Below are 18,106 nucleotides of genomic sequence, written 5' to 3' on the forward strand. Positions count from 1 at the left end.
GGGGGCGGCCGCACCGGGCGCAACATCTTGGAAGAGACTAAATCCACGGGTTAGGGGGCGCAAATTACTTGCCTTGCCCCGGGTTAGGGGGCGCAAATTACTTGCCTTGCCCCGGGTGCTGACAACCCACGCTACGCCACTGGCCGCACCTGGCCCTGACTTCGGGATGGGGGCGCTTTTTTAGAAAAAAACTTATGGGTTAAAACGCTCCTGCAGCAGAGAACCTTGTGTATCCGGCAGTTTTATGTCAACAATACAAATGTCAAGGTAACTGGTGAATAATGTTCCTGCTGGAGAGAGATAGGAGTTTTGTCTAATGGCAGTTTGGGCTCATCATAAAGTAGAGCAGAGGGTTAATGTGCCTGCTGCAAAGAACATGCACCATGCAGATCACAGAACTGAGTGTAAGTAAACTATGAGTAGTGCTATATAAAGTGCAAGATATGGGGAGAGGGGCTATGGAGAGCTGAGGATCACTGCTGGAGGGTTGTAGTGAGAGGATCCATGGAAAAGTAGGTCATGAGGGGGGCGCCATAAAAGATTGTTGCACCGGAAGCCACCATCACTAAAGCCGGGTCTGAGTGTCTTCTCTTTTATCCTCTTATTCTGATAAGCGCTTTTCACTAACTGATCAGCATCGTTTTATGTGGCAGAGGACATGAGGCACTCATTCCACCCCCAGTTACCTACTCGTCATTGGGGAGTGATGATTACCTTCGCTGAGTGTTTCTTGAGTGTGTATTTGGAGTCTGAAACTGAGACATGGGCATGAACTGGAGCCAGTGTACACTGGGGTTGGATTATTACTCGCACTAGTATTGATGTTGTGCATCAGTTACACTCAACACGATATTAAGGGGATATACTGTAAGTCTTTCAGCAGTGCACTCCAGAGGCTAAAGGTGGATACATGGTTGAAAAGTACAATGCTGCAACACTACATATGAATACAGCAGTCTTTCATCAATTGGCCATGAGAGTGCCGAAATTTACTCTATTGCACCCAGCAATTACCGGATGGAATAAACAATTCCAAATTCCAACCTATGCACAGGAATCGAATTTTTGTACACACTTGAAATCAGGTCCTAAACACTCTGGGTCAGATTTACAAGGCCTCTGCGTCACACTAGTGGCATTTTTTAAAACGCTAATGGGGCTCCAGGAGGCAATTTTCACCGTGCCATATTTACAAAGTGGAGCAATGCATGCATTGTGCCACTTTGCGACCGCTTGCCTCACATTATGCCTGCATCAGGCTTAATGTATGGAAGCGGGGCCTTCTGGCGTTAGGAGGCCTGCATAAAATGCCACAGTGAAATCGACAAGATTAGACCTGTGCAAATTTTTCGGTATACCAGCATCGTTTTGTGTTATTCCTGAATTGCCCTTTACATAAATTATTAACATTTCTTGCCATTTCACCTACTACCAAATGTTGCCAATATTTATGCCTGCAGGAGACTGGTTTGAGTAGAAAGATATGTCAAATTCAAAATCTTTATTCGGCCATCCATGGCAATAAAAGACGCAATAAAATACTGTCACAGGTTTAAGTATGGAATTACACAAATAAAACATCTAAATGCATCAAAGACACAATATTTCTTGAGTTGATTGGCACACCGGCCCTTCAAACAAACAAGACCACCCATTAGTATGTAAAACAACAGGTAAAAACCTATGATAGAATTACAAATACTAAAATACAAGACACACAGAACAAAGTGCAATAAATAACTTATGCGATCAGGCCAAGACAATTACCCCCCCCCCCCCCCCCCCCACACACACACACACACACACACACTCTTCCTGGCTCGGACTGCTTCTTTAAGGAATGAGGACACCCTGAAACAGATGTCTGGGGTATTTAGTATTTGCAGACAGAACAAGGCCTCCCTACATCTTCGGAAATCCAGTGATTTTAAAAGAGGTTTAAGGAATAAACTGCGAGGATGGCTAAAGTCAGTGCAAAACAACATACAGTGCAAGAGCGACTGAACGGACGCCCCATCACGGGTACAGAGTGGCGCCAATCCCCCAAAGGCACCAAACTGACTTCCAGGACACAGGAGCTGCCAAACCAAGCCGGTTCTGAAATGAAAGACTAGGGACATCTCTCAATGTGTGAGTTCTAGCGAGAGGTAAAATGCAGGGTCCAAAGTGTCAAGAAACCTATGATAGACCTGCACAGTGTTCTTCGTCAGCTCGGTTTGAAACCTTCTTTCCTCGCAAAACACCAGAAAAGATTCCTTACTCTAAATCTTGTCTTCCTCCCTAATGCTCAGGGGAAACGTGTATTGAAAGTATAACCCCCAACGCCTTGAACGTTTTGGCGATATAGCTCAGCCAAGGAATGGCATTCCCTTTGTCCAGTTTCAGGCAGACCTGAATGACATTTCTGCAAAATTGTGCTCTCTAGTTCACCCATATGCTAATCCACAATAATAATGGCGCCAAATGAACTCTATCTTCGACATACCGCTGTCTAAGCTCCGAGTGGATTGTGTGATTAGGAGAGGTCGGTGGCAGCTGCAGAAGCCTCCAACAGACAGTGCTTGAAATGGAAAAAAGAAAGTGCAGGTACTCTGTGCTAGAGTACCTGCTTGTTTCTGAGAAGTGCCGGTACTCCCCAATTAAAAGTATTACGTTTTTCTTGAGATGTGCCGGGACTCTCCCGCTCAAAATAGAAAAGGGCCGGGACTCAGTACCGGACAGTACCGGCCCATTTAAATCACTGCCAACAGATATATTTTCCTTCACGGTGGAGGGCGTAGCCAGTGCTTTAAATGGAAAAATAGAAGTGCAGGTACTCTGTAATAGAGTACATGCTTGTTTCTCAGAAGTGCCGGTACTCTCCAATTAAAAGTATTACATTTTTCTTGAGATAAGCCGGTACCCTCCCTCTCAAAATAAAAAAGTGCCGGTACTCAGTACCGGCCCATTTAAAGCACTGCCGCGTAGCTGTGGTCCTAACCCCAAATCCCAGACCCACACACTGCAGCAGAAACACCCTGTGAATTATTCACCTTTATTAAAGGGGTAACTGTCCCTTATCCTCTTGCTCTAGGCTTGAGCAAATCAACTGCGACTGCTAGGAGCCTGAACGATGAAAACCACACCCACCTTTTGTGCTGCGCAATGACTGATCCTGTATGGTAAGTCTAATGATGTCTGAGCTTCCTGGGCCGCCAGCCATGACCTGGGATTTGTCATAATTTGTAAGCAGGTCAAGGTTACCCATAAATTGTGCAAAGCGGTGCACAAGTGCCCGTAAAGCATTAGGAGCCCAGGCCCAGTGCCGGCTACTCTTGGGGTATCAACTGGGGAAGCAATTAGTTAGGGACAGAGCTTGCTAATGTATAAAATGGAAAGCAGGGGGGCCAACATATAACCTTGGCATACCCCACATTTCATCCCGAATACCGAGGACATTTCACCATTTGGGCTCAGGCGTACCTTGGCTTTGAGATAGGTATGAAGAAATTCACCAGAGATACTTCTACACCCATATCTACTAACCTCAGCCACAGATGGACCCTAAAGATATTTCACTGAGAACCATTTTATCCTCGACCGGAATATTTTCTCAAACCACTTTCTTGCTTGTATCTCGATTGACTTTCTGTGAGAGGTACCGGCAAAAGGAATTTAGCATAATATACATAATTTTTAATTGTACATATTTCCTAAAACAACAGATTATGGACAATCGTGGTGTTTTCTGTGTGAGCGTAACTGTTACAAATTGGGTCAAGCCTACTTCGATAATTATATACTGAGATTTTCTAGCTGCATTAACATATGCCTCACTCGGTTTTGTATGTTTTTCACAGTAGTCATAATATTTCCCATTTGCTTCTTTTCATCAGAGAAAACCATTGTGTCAGGAGATATTAGCTTACCTAAACCAAGTCACAAAAAATGCATACTCTGTGCTGAATGTCATGTTGTGCCTATGAAAATGGCCCCTAACTGTGGGTCCCAATCTTTCTGCTCCAAAGTCTGTAAAAATAAAGAAAGCCTCAACATGACAACCCTTGCATATTAGTGGTGGGTCAATGAGATGTGGTTGCATAGATAAACAGGCAGGAGTCATCTTGCTGGAACATTCTGCTTATTTTATGACTTAATAACTAATATATGTTTCTACTTGACTAGGACAAAAAGGAATTATTTCTAGCAAGAATGTACCCTTTCCATGAGACTGATAAATAAAATGTTGTTTCCTCAATACAGGAAATGAGAGAACGCTATAGGAATGGCTTTTTCTAGGCAGTGAATCTTTCTCAGACCTAGCTGGCCTCAGATTCATGAAGTCCGTGCAACTTTGAGAACCCCCTTGATCAATGTATGAGGATACGGCCCCCGCCAAAATCCCCTACAATTTACCTTCAAGATGTACAGTAAAGCGCTTGTGCAAGTAGGTGAAGAGATCGAGTTCTTCAAGACCACCTGTGCCAAAGAGAAATTCTGCCACTCTAGTTTTCAGCTCATACTTATAAAGGAATTTACTAAGGGCCTCATTACGAGTCTGGCGGTCGGTACACCAGATGAGACTGCCATGGTGTTAACGGTCTCCTCACCAGCCCCATTTTACGTTTTTCACCGGGCTGACTGGCAGAAACCTTGGTTGAAAAAGTGCGTCGGCATTGGACTGTGCTCCAAATTGAGCTGAGTCCAATGCTGTCGCACAGGGGGGCCAACCAGCACCCTCAAAATGTACACTGTCTTGTAGGGCATGGGCAGTGCAAGGGCCGCCCTGCACTTGTTCTCCACCAGCCTTTTCACGGTGGTGAAACAGCCATGAAAAGGCTGGCGGAGAACAGAGTTGAAATCAGCAGGGCAGAGCTGAGTTCAGCGCTGCTGAGTTCAGTGCCAGTCTGGCTGATTGCAACCAAGGCCGCCATCACCCTGTCATGATCTAGGATTCTGGCGGAGGTGGCGGTCTGATGGTGATCTGACCGCCAAACTTGTAAAGTGGCGGCCGGATCACCCAGCAGAGGCAGTCCGACCACCACTGTGAAGCTGGTGGTCTTGTGACCGCCAGCCTCGTAATGAGGCCCTAAGTCTTTTTTCTAGTTTCATTCTTTAACTTTTCAATGTCAGTGATAATAAGGGAGAAAGTATAGTGAAATATCATTACAGTAATGCTGTAAAATATCACAATAATGTTGTTAAGGTATAACCAAATTTGAAACACAAGTGGCTGTGAACTAATCCTTCACGGATGTCGCAACTCATATTTGGAACTCCCTGAATACATCCACTGAGAATTCAATTGAACCAACCTTCATCTGAACTAGTCACAGACTGTACATAAGTACAGGTCTGTCTGAAGGATCTGTCCTACACTCTTTCCAGAGTTACATAAAGTTTTATGTGCATTTCCCACACAGTTCCCCAAAACTCACAAGGGATTTTGGCATGTTTTAATAAAACACATTAAAGCCTCCTTCTGCAACAGTACTGCAGAAAAGATTTTTTTTTAAAGCAAATATTTTGGAGGCGCAAAACAATTTATTAAACGTATAGGAAAAATGCCAACATCTTTTCGGATGCAGAACTGAAATAATGTGTCCTTACCTGACCAGAAACTTTCAGTGAATCACTGTGAAACCCATTACTCAAATTCGAACAAATTAGTTGTGGGTTTCTGAATTCATAATAACTCCAGTAAAATGTTAGTTTACAGAGCCCACCAAATTAGTGCTGAAAGTAGGATTTGATCTGCTTTGAAAAAAAAACACAGATATTTGCCAGTGAAACAACAATTCATAATTCCATAAAGCTGAAGTATTTTAGATTCCACAAGGTCTAAGCAGATTACTGGTGATGAATGTGGAGCATACTTTCCTAAGGGTCCCGCCCTTTCTCGATAGGAGAAACGATAACCAAGGTTGATATCAAAAGTCTGTTGTGGTCAATGATATAGCCAGTTCTCCAAAACTAGACTACAACATAGGAGGCTGGCAATTGGAAGAACGTGTCTAAGCTCTCACATCAAATGCTTGGCCATTCAGTAAACAGTGATATGGTTCTCCATCCTCGTCCGACAGTGGTCTCTTTTAACTCAGAATGAAAGGTAATTTATGGTGACGTAATCTCAAGTCACTTCTGGCACTTCACATTGTGAATGTTAGGTGAGATCCTCTCCTAGGAGCACAGGAACAATGCAAACGAACTACATGCAAGTGACTGTTGCTCACATCATGTTTAATTTTGCAATTGTTTTAGCACAGTATGCATCCTCACATTCAAAACGAATGCAAGAACTAATTTCACACTATAAAATAGAGCAAAATGGCAGTTCACCATTTCACAATTGCATGTAATTTTTGGGCAAAGGAAATTATACAAATTTCGCCTCGGCCTAGTCGTTTTTACCAATAGACAACCTGTTATGATGGACAAAAATACCTGTAATAAGAGCTGGGGGTGGGGATTGAGCTACCCAGGTTTGTGCCAAGTAATAGGCCTATCCCTAGGGAATGTCTAACCAGCAAAAATCCAGAAATGCTAGCAAATTGCCCTAGCTCTACTGCCTCCTACAAACTGAGATTCAAATGTGCATCCTGAAGTGTCTTTCAGGCTTCCTGAAGGCAATGTATTATTATAGAAAATGTCTGTATAACAAAATTATGACAAGTGTGCCAGAGGTTACATTCATTTCGAATGGCCCACTACCATTACACAACTAAGGGCCTGAGTTAAATCTCAGCGGACGGGTTACCCCGTCACAACCGTGACGCATATCCCATTCACTGAAATCTAAATCCCATTATGTTCTATGATAGTTAGATTTCAGCAGATGGGATATCAGTCACCGTTGTGATGAATTAACTTGTCAGGCCTTAAATCTATACTGCTGAGCAGCATATTACTGTTAATTATGATCAAGTAGGCACCACAACCACCGTTTACTAGATTGAGCAAGGCAAAAGAATGTCATCATTGTGGAATGTAGAATAAACACACTGAAGGAATCATTGATGGGCAATGAGCCTTTGTGGGGGAGAGGGAGTGGAGATTACAACTATGTTTCCAACACAGTAGCATTATGAACAATTTGAAAAATGGTTATTTTCTACTCCTGTTCTGTGGGAAAGATAAATAGTTTTCAAAGCAAAAGCTCTCAAAGTGTGTTCAGCATTTCATCACGACTGCTGGGATGATCACTTACCAGTTTAAAGATGTGCTTTGCCAGAAACCAGGAAGAAATTAAATATTCAATGTGACTCTATGGTAACCCCCAGTTCATTTGAAGAAGGGCAACAGAGTCCAATAACATCTGCAAACGTATGTAAAAATCACCAACTTTCCTTGACAGTATTCCATCTTTGATGCAACTTGTGTCTTAGCAAAAGCACAGCAGTAGATAATATCTGATCAGAAATCTGCAGAATGTCTTGAAGGAAGCGAACCTTGTGCATCAGGAAGTGACTTACACTCACCAAAAGCACTGGCAGATCATTAAACTAATATGAACTTCCTCAATGGTCTGATGTCAGTCCACATCTTCACTAAACGTCTAACAACTGGGACTGACGAAACCTATATTCTATAGAGGATTGCAAATTCTCGAAATATATATGTTTTTGTTGGAAAAAGATGTTAAGGATTTGGCTCCTCTTTTGTAGATCTAGGTTTCCTTCTCAGAATCTACTTAAGAAGATATAAAAATCTTAATTATATTCAGCAGAATTAAGTAGGAGTTCACAAGAGAATGATTTGGCTTGTTGGACTCAGCTGAAGACTCAGAGTATGCCATACATCTTGGTTACTGCTCCTTTTGCCACAGCAATTAGGTAGATATAGATGGTTTGGGCAGTCATACAGGAGGAAGTTTTTTCCTTCTTTTAACTGTCAATATGTTAGGTAACCAGTGTATATGTTGATGGTGGGGTAACAGCAGAGGGTTTGTGGTAGGGTAATGCAGGCTATGAACTATTCCACCTGAACAAACTAAGTACAACATTATAGAATAGAGAATGACCAGTCAGTAGCATTGTGCAACGAATACATGCATACATAACAGGTGGATAACAGGTATCACTCCATCCAGTACACACACGGAAACATTCATCTCATGAACAACGACCATGGCACACCTGCAAAAATGTCCGAGGAGATGAACAATGAACACAAGTGAATGACACTGTAGCAACACTTCCCAGCTTTAAAGCTCCAATAGGCATTTCCCATTGACAAGGAAGTATTAAACACATTTAAGATGCCAGACTGTCCATTCATGTGACTTCAGGGCATGTGCATGTTACGTGCAGAAGGAAAAAAATTATTATGAGCTGAGATGTGCCAATGTGTTAGCATTAGTTTATGTTCACCTGTTCACACCACAGTGCTCCTTGGCATCAAGAATTAGTGTAATTTCTGGTTTGCTAAACATGATCACGTGAAATGTGTTAGGAAATGGTCAAGAAATGGACTGAGAATGAAAAAACACATTAAGATCTTTGTCTTTTTGTTGGAATGTGAAATATGAACATGCAGTGCAATTCCAATAGCCTTTTCCTAGCAGCATCCAAATGAGGAATGTGTAAGAATAAATACAATGAAATCAAAACAGCAATGCGCTTTTGTAAAAAATGAACTCTATCAGGCAAAGCTCACTGAGGACAAAGAATGTGTCTTGTGAGTGTTACGTCTCAGTTTTGATGCTTCATAGTGAAATTCATTTAAAACATTGTCAGAAATTGGTTAGGTCAAAACACAGTTCTGAGAGAATCTCTGCCAAACCCCTGATAGCTATGGCACAATGAGCAGAAAAAAAAACAGGGAAGTGCATATTAAACTACCAACAATTCTAAAGTCAAAAAAATAACACAACAAACATTCTCAAACTAAGGTAGAACAATAGAGAAAGTTGTAATGAGCAAAAATACACTATTATCATTAAAATAGTTTGAGGGACACTAGAAATAGATATTATTGAAGTTTTAAGACAAAACACACAGAAAATGTAAAGCACAATTGAAAAAGAACAGTTCATGTTTGACTGGGATAGAGGTGCAATTTCAGACTGACCAACTGGGAGCAAAGGTTAGATATGCCAAGCTGGTCATTAGAGTCAAATACATTTTGACTAAGTCTCTGACTCCTGGGAAGGATCTTGGTCAGAGTAGCAAGGGGCAACCAGCAATTAGTTCCACAGACCAGGGCTCTAGGAACCATGTCTCACAAGCCAGGTCTCCAAGAGTGGTCTATTCCTCTGTAGCCAGCTGGGACCTCCTGGAGGGAGGAATGTTTATCTTTTTGTGTTCCTGGAGAAGGGAAACAGGAGGCCAACCAATTCACCCATGTAGAGCAATTCCAGCCCAGGATATCAACAGGAATTAGGAGTCCTTGTGTCCTCCTGTAGCAGGAGTCAGAAGTCTTCTTTCTTTCAGCAAGCCCTTCTTTGGTGTTGTTTTACCAGGTTTAGAAATACTCAGATGAGGTGGTGGTGACGTATGTGCCTTATCCTGCCCACTAGCCAGTGATTCTATCTATTTTCCCAACCTAATCCTACCACCTTTTGTAGCACTTCCGTAAAAGCTGTAAATGCAACATGTCTGAACTCATATGCTGTCTAGAGTAGCTCTAGGTCAGAAATTGTTCCCCATGTGTGGGTTGGAGGCAAAGGCTCTATGAGGGATCTGGAAATGAATGTGATCAGAACCTGCCAATTCTTTTGGATCCGTCAGTTAAAAGAAGGCTGCCTGTTCTCCTGCCGGTTGTCCAATACCCCTCCCAGATGGCTAATCCCTGCTAAGAGGCTAACTGCAGACAACACTACTGCATTCCTGGCTCTGGAGGCCAGGCTACTGTATTCTGTAATGCAGAGTCATCAACGCCCACCAACAGTGTGACGTGGCCTCTGGGGGTGTGATGAGCAGCAGTACTGGTTTAAATCCATTTATGACTCGGGCAGCCCAAAGTGCAGTTTTATAAAGTTACTTTTCCATTAAAGGTATCAAAAATTTGATTTAACAACTGCATTCTCTAGCATTTTTTAAAGAGATGTTATAAAATAAATATTTTGATCACAATAAGGCTAGTCTTATGCAGCTGAAACAGCACAATGGAAACAGATTATAGGCACTCATTGTTAAGGCACACACTGTCTGTGTTTTTAAAGAAGGCCAACCACTTTACCCATGGAGAGCATTTCCCGTCCCAGGGCAGTTCAGAAGTCAGGTGCCCTTCAGTGAGTCCTCTTCTTTCAGCAGGATACAGGAGTCAGAAGTTTTCTTTCTTCCAGTAAGGTTTTCATCTTCAGGTGGAGTCCTCGCTGGTCGAGAAGTGTTCTGAGGAAGTCGGCAGCTGAACTGCCCGATTTATCCTGGGCACTGGTCAGTGATTGGCAGACTTCTGCCACCAAATAGTAACTATTTTCTTGCAGTTCCTCACCTCATTTGGCAGCAATTTCTCTTGGCCTTACTGTAAAATTGCTAGGGAGTCCCTGTTTCAAACCCTATAAGGTCAATTATAATTGTGTCTTCTACAGTGACTAGAGCCTAGCTGTATAGGAGGATCTTAGAAAGGAACAGCAGAAAGCCTCCTTAGTACCTCAAAGTCAAAAATGTAGTGCCAAGTCTTCTCTTTGTTGCACTAACTGCTTCTGTCAACTCCCAGGTATCTAATCTATGGTCAGATCTGAGAAATCAACTCCCACCTTCTTTTCTTGGGCTCAGAGGCAGGCTTGTGTCTTCTGAGCCACAATCGGTAGCCAAGGACACACATTCTAGCTCTGAAGGTGTGATAAGTGTCAGAACTGGTTTTAACCATACAAACAATGTATTATGTCCCAGGTCCTTGTCTGCTGGCAAGACTGCTTGTGTTTATTTTTTAGGCTTTGTTTAAGCCAGTTCTCTCCACAGGCTTTTGCATCATTTGAGTCATTTTTTGACCAAAAGCAGGACAAACGTACAAAATATAATTGTATTTTGTAAGTTTGCGCCGATTTTGCGTCAAAAAGTGACGCACGTGCAGCGCTAAAAAAAGTATAAATATGGTCCTAAGTGGGCCATAAATGAAAATAATTTTTCTACCATTTCCCAGGTCTGGATAGAAAATAAAGATTTAAATCCCTTCTAGGTCTGTTCAGACATGTCACTATCATAGACACATCAACATTACTGACAGATTATGCACTAGAAAAAGACAGGAAGAAACTTTTTGTTAAACATAATGTCACAAGGAAAAACAGGCGAGAATGGCAGAATAATATGCAAGATAACGAAGGAGGTTTTCGAGCACTAAGAACAACTTCACAAGAGTATGCCCAGGCTGTGGCACCGGGCACGCCTGGAAATTTCAATATAGTGTCCAACCTCGCTGTTCAGTCAAAAACAAAACAAAGGAAGAATATGAGTCATCTCACAGTGTCTGCAGAGCACTCTAAAAACGAAACCTCTGAGTCGTTTTCCAAGGAGATGCAATATGTACTTGGTCACTTCAGGCACTACCAGATATTTCAGCGGCTTGAAGACAGACATTTCTTGCTTCTGAATCACACAAGTTACAAAGCCCAAGTTGCAGTTTGTGATGTTTATTTTTACTTCAAGAGCTGAAACCATTTCATTTTATTTAATTGCTTTCCTAATCCACTTAAAGATAAGTGTGACATAATTCTAGTGCAAGCTGGAGATCAGTATTTAAACAATTCATTTTTAAAGGAGCTAAATTATGGTCTAAGGGAGTTGCCAGACATTTATTTTTTTCTTTAGCTTTATTTTTGTTTACTTTTTTTGTATAATGTAACTCTTGGAAGTTTGGTTTGTTCCCTTTGCCTGTTATACTAGGCTATGTTCAAACATGTCTACACATTCGATTTTCTAAAATTGAAACAAATATACATTCTACACGGACACCGACTGTTATATTTGTTTTTTTCCAGGAGCTTTACTAAATAGATGTCATATGTCAAAGACAACTATGATGATTTCCTTGAGCTAATCTACCTGACAGCTATTTAGTTAAAGCCACATTTTTCTTTAACAATTTCATTTGTACATATGACCAACACTAACTATTAGGAAGCTTATTCTCTTTTGTGTACATGCTTCAGCTTCTGAGCTGGTAGTCAGTGAAGTGTCCTGTGAGAGCTACAATCAGAAGCACGTCAGAATCCGCTATTCTGTCAGGATGTTTGTTTCTCTTTTTCCTAATACCACTTTCCCCTTGGGGTGTATTCTGAGTTAACTGCAGTAGACATGAGTAAAAGAGTGAAGGCACTGCCACTGTTCCATGAAATTCCTGCGAAGGGGAACCAGGTGGGAACCTTGACAGGAGAAAGTCTGGCAAAGCCTACACAGTGATATATTTTAGGTTTGATTTCACTGTGAAAGCACACTAACCCTAATAATAGTGAGCACTATTGTAATATGACAGCATCCTAAACTGTGGGCACACAAGGCACACTTTACAGGTGAATAATAAATATATAGATATATAAAAATAAGCTTTTCCAAAGGCCACGAGGCACTGTAGTGCATTTAAAGTGCAGCCTAGTCACAGCAGAGCAGTGTTCTAGGGATAATCGTGTTTTTCTCTTATATGTGGGTGGTGTAAATACACACTGCAGCCCACATATGACATTTAACATTCAGAAAACATATTTGCTACAAATATGTATATATATATTTATGTTTAGATGTCATTAATAAAATATGATTTTTATGGTTAATGTAAGAAACTGAGTTACAAGTTGAGGGGCGTGGAAACCCCACTCAGGCAACAATCACAATCTTTGTCACTTTCAACCATGAAAGTCACTAAATTAACCTGTTTTTAACACTCAGGTAGCTTGGCACAAAAGCAGTGAAGCTTGACTTAGGGGAAAAGTGTAAAGTAGTTATGCAGCACTCTGTTGCAAGGCTTACATTTAGCCTCCATTTTAGTTTTTCTTTTAACTTGTTATCTTCTTCTAAATGGTGGCTTACACATGTTTTCCCCTATCACAAGAATGTGCCACACATGCATTTATTCCTGGTGGGCTTTGTTGCCCTCTAGTCTGCACAAATAGTTCCAGGGTCACACATTTAGAATGCATTGCACTTAATATACTATGTTGTGCTATTAAGAAACAAATGTTTTCTATCCAGGCTAAAGATGCTGTTCTTCACCTCTGGCACAGTACAATAGTACAATAATGACAGTATTTTGTTTTATAAACAGTCACCATGCTGAACTCAGCGAGAGGCACTTCGCACTGAAGTCATCATGCCACTACTGTGGGCTGTGACTGAGATGCAGCCCTTACCGTCACACTGAGAAGAAAGATAGCAGTGTATGAGAAAGGCTGCACATTTAGATAGATGCATACATTAATGCACTAAATCTGGCTTCCTGACACCTAATCCCAAGGTATGGGGTTCGATCATTCCAACACATATGGCAGAAGGGTACTCCTCCTGTGCTCTCTCTAGTGACAGATACAGTAATATTAGGAACAATTAACTTGGTTGAATTCTTTGTGTTTTTCAATGCTTGTTACAAGGATGTATCTCATATGTTTAATAATCACGGCTCATGTTTTATTTACAAGGATAAGAAAATGCACATTAGTATCTTTTCATTGTGACACCTTAGGCATGCAAAAGTGACAAACGAAAGGATTAGATCTGTCTCCTCCAATTCCAGGGAATCGAAGTGGTTATGTTCGAGGATACATGAAACATCTATCACTCTGGAATGTCAGGGGTTTTAGATGTGAGCTAGCGAAACACACGCCAACATTTACAGATTATAGAAGAGGACTTGCAGCTTGATTTAGAGTTTGGCAGACATGGTAACTCTGTCACAAATGTGGCAGATATCCCGTCCTCTGTATTACGTATGGGATTGTAATTCAGCGGACTGGACATCCGTTGCATTTGTGATGGAGTAACCTCCTACGCCAAACTCTAAATCAGGCCCCTAGTCTCTATATTGTAGAGCTTTGTTGACACAATACACAATCCTACTAAATTCGTAGGAACCCTATAACAGCACAAACAATAATAAAGTGAAAACACAACACAGGAAAAATTCAAAAAGAATTTAGAAAACTCAAGTAATTTTTAATAACTGATACAAGAACAAACAAATTCCAATAAGTAGAACCCAGAGATATTGATTTTTATGTTTATAGTGAAAATAGCACCAAGAAGTAGATAGCGCCCCTTGCAGTTATATGGTCGCGCTAGATCAGACGATACAAAGACGAGGTTAGTCTTGCTGAAGAGTTATCTTCTCAATTTCAAACCAAAGAATCCTGTTCGTGCTGGCGAAGGCTATGACGAAAAGACTAAAACCATGAAGAGCAGGTCACGCGTCACTGAGTATTGTTGCTGTAGTGTTAAGATCCAGTCATTGCTGGAGCTTTTCTTTGCTGGATCATCACAGGCAGGTCGAGTGTTGCCGGATGCCACGGGTGGTTGCTGTCAGTGCACAGAGCAGATCCTGCTGGAACTTTGCGCTGGCAGTCATCGCGAGAGACAGAGTCTTGGTACAGTAAACCTGTTTGCAGTCAGAAGGAACCCAAACTTCTGGATATTCACCTTGTCTTTTAGGAAGAGTGGTTCTGAGATTCCTAATTTTTATACATGGTGCAAGCCTTTGTGTGGGTGAATTTCTGAGCCCAAAACTGATTCTGGTCAGTTCTTTCTCTTCCATTGATACTGACACCAAACTGTCTAGGGCGCCAAAGGGCAGGGTTCTGAGTGTCAGTTTTCTTTGTATGTGCTGTGGGCAAGGTTCTTTGAAATGTAATCTGGGCACAGTACAGCTCCTCCAAAGCTGTCCTGCCAGGAAGACACTCTCCCATTTATACCTGTGTCACATAATTCACTTTTTAGACCCAAAAGACATTCTCAATGGGGGAACCATTAACAGTCCCAGGCAGCTAGAGACTCCTAGAAAGGAGCCAGAAATTTTGGGAGGGAAAATGCCACATTTCCAAAAGTGACATTTCCAAAATTATAATCAAAAGTCTGTCTTTACCATTGAAGTGGGTTTTAAATTACAATTCATTTGATTGTAAACATAATTTCTCTATCTGCTCCCAATCTCAAGCATGGAATAAGGGAAGTCAGTGTCAGCCTATGAGAGAGACAGGCCTTACAACAGAGAAAAATGACTTTCGGAGTTTATTACTGCCAGGACATTTAAAAGGTAGACTCACATGTCTTACTTTTTCAATACCCTACGCACTGCCCTATGAGTATTCAGGGCCTATCTTATGGGTGATTTTCAGTATTTAAAACAAAGGGTGAGGCCGGGCAAAAGGTTTATTTTGCCATGTTGAAATGGCAGTTTAAAACTACAGTAATAGCTATACTGGCAGTCCTGGGACACGTTTTAAAAGGCTACTTCTGTGGGTGTTTACACTGACAGCAAAAAAAGGATAGTAATGGTAAATTAACTGCACTTTCTGTGTGTATCCAACAGACAGTAACACAAGTAAAGCTTTATTTTGTGGTATAATCACTACAAATGGTTATTGAATGATGGTGATGAATGGCCTTATGTTTTCTACCCTAAGGCATGATCATGTATTCAACAGGATACATGGCATACAAATACCAATGTCAAGCCACAGCACTCAAACTTAGTCCCAACCAGCATTCTTTGTATGTATTTGAAGTTGCAGAAGTTCCAGACCAGTCCTTCATGGAAGAAAAGTTCTTCTTTATTAAGCACTTGTAATGCCAAAAAAAATCACTTATGTAAAACAGTCCTTTGTTGACAATTTCCTCGTTAACAGGCAACACGATTCGTCACTACTATGACTTTTATGACATTTCCAAGGCTGTGAAGTACAAAGATGGACAAATAATCAAGATGAAATTGTACTGTTTGGTTAAGGACATGGCATCCAACCGTCACTAAAGCCCTGTGAGAAGAGTAAAGAAAAGTACCTCCACCGTAGTGGAAGAATAAAGAACAGTGCTTCTACCATATTTAAAAAAAAAAAAAAAAAGTAGGCACCCGGATGACGTGACAAAGAAAGAGACCTTGGAAATTCAAATAAGGAGCTGTGGTAATCTCATGCTGAGAGAAAAAGAGGGTGAACAATAGGCACTGTGTGCCTCTGGAGGATTCCAACTCCCCCAGGCACTGATGAAGGAGAAAGCAGCCTGGGTGTGTGTAGATTCGCAACACCCAATTGGAGCAAACACCGTAGGGGAGCATGTTGAGGGCCCTGGAATTGGCCGTATTGTTTTGGGAGGTGGCTGCAGCATTGGGGGTGTGCATGGACCATTACAAGACCCGTGACTGTTGACTGACAGGCAGCAGAGACAATACCGGCGGGGTGGGCACACTTGCCACCACAGATTATCAGCACTCGATACCGGGGGTCTCCCTCCCATCCCCCCTCCCAGGAGCCCCCATGCTACATAGTGACCACACCACTGAAGAGAAGACACGCAAGGTATTGTCCCCACACTGGAACATCATCTGTGAGGAGACACCGGGGCAGTGTGGGGTGGCCCAGTGACAACCCCCCCTTCTGGTGGCATGAAGGTGAGAGAATAACAAAGTTGTGGGCTGAGGAACTTCCCCTTGGAAACTGAGGGCTTGCGGGCAGGAATGTAACCCTGAGGTAAGGTGGGATGAGAACCTCCCTGGGGTTGTGAGTGGTTTACAGGCACTGATTGCTGGTGCTGGATGTAGAGGGGGCTGCCTGCAACACCTTCTGCCAGTGAGAATAGAGGCAGTGGCTGCAACATGTGCTGAGAGGCCTGGGCCTCTGAAGGTTTGCAAACCAAAATGTGCAATCTGATATACACGAAGGGGGACTTGTGAACTTTGAAAATGACTATGGGGAAAGGAAAAGTGGCAAAAGGACAGCAGGGCAAAACCATTACCCAATATGCACAGCCACAGGGACTGCCTCAGTGTATTACATGCCAGATAGGCGCACAGATGTCAGAGCAAGTGGGGGATCTATTGGGCGCCACGTTGATGGAAGCAATCCATGGCTCCCACCACATTTTAGAAGGCAAAACAGACACAGTGGTAACAGAGGTGGGGCTCCTGCATGCTGACCTCCGTAATGTCTCTGGCGGGGTGATGGCCACAGAGCAAACTATTGACAGCCTTGGCCAGGATGTGGTCACCCTTGAGAAACAAGTAGGGAAGTTGACAGCGACCGTCATAATGTTAGAGGACAGGGCGAAGGGTGCTGAAGGCCGATCCTGCTGTAACAACATGCGACTGGTAGGATTTCCTGAGTGGGCAGAGGGTGGCTCAGCTGAATCTTTCTTGGAAAAGCAGCTCCTCATCACAAACCGAAGTGCTTGTCCACCATGTTCACGGTTGAAAGGACACACAGAGCATCAGTGAGGCAACCTTCGCCGTGGGGCCCCTCTGAAAGCCCTCATTGCATGAATGTTCAATTATCATGACAGAGACTGTAGCCACAAAGTGGCTTGGGAAGCTGGAAGGTTGAAATATGTAAACCATACCATTGCTATTTTCCCTGACTACACTCAGAAAGTACAAGCTCAGAGAAAATCATTTGCAGAGGTTAAACAGAAGCTCAGATCAGTGGGATTGTCCTAGCTGCTTATATTCCCCACCCAGCTTCAGGGGATTGCACAGGGCAAAACCAACTTCTTTGATAGGCTTGAAGAGGTATAGGTTTGGCTCGAAAAATGGAATAAAGTGCCACAGGGAGAACGGGGCACCCTGTGGTCCAGCAGCAGCAGATGAGGGGGAAGGAAATGAGCAACAAACTGGAGCATCTCCGAGGGACTGACCATACTAACTCTAAAAGTAGTGGGAAGGAGATCCTGAACCCAAATTGAACAGTAACTGCTGAACTTCATATCAAATGAGCCAGTGGAATGACCATTGGGGGAGCGGGATATGTGACCGTGGTGGCAGTCAGTAAGCATGTGAAGTGGGGAAGTGGCAAAAAGAAACAGGGCATTATAGATGAAACATGAACAACTGACAAAGGTGCAGCCAGCCTTAATATGCTTAAAAGGATCCATGAACGAAACTGTATACATGGGCTGGCTCTTACAAGGGAACACACCCCCGGCATCTGGATTGAGGCCTGGTGTCAAACTCTACCCTTATAGCAGTGGAGAAAACACTTGTTCCTGCTCTG

At 42.5% G+C, this 18,106-nt stretch overlaps 1 protein-coding gene across 4 annotated transcripts in view; it reads right to left on the bottom strand.

Annotated features, from left to right (window-relative positions):
• The window catches only part of MACROD2 (mono-ADP ribosylhydrolase 2), a 5,612,477-nt gene that overhangs the window by 800,796 nt on the left and 4,793,575 nt on the right, over positions 1-18,106 (bottom strand). The window lies entirely within an intron of this gene.

Source organism: Pleurodeles waltl, chromosome 5 (assembly GCF_031143425.1).
Source record: "Pleurodeles waltl isolate 20211129_DDA chromosome 5, aPleWal1.hap1.20221129, whole genome shotgun sequence".
Classification (NCBI taxonomy): domain Eukaryota; kingdom Metazoa; phylum Chordata; class Amphibia; order Caudata; family Salamandridae; genus Pleurodeles; species Pleurodeles waltl.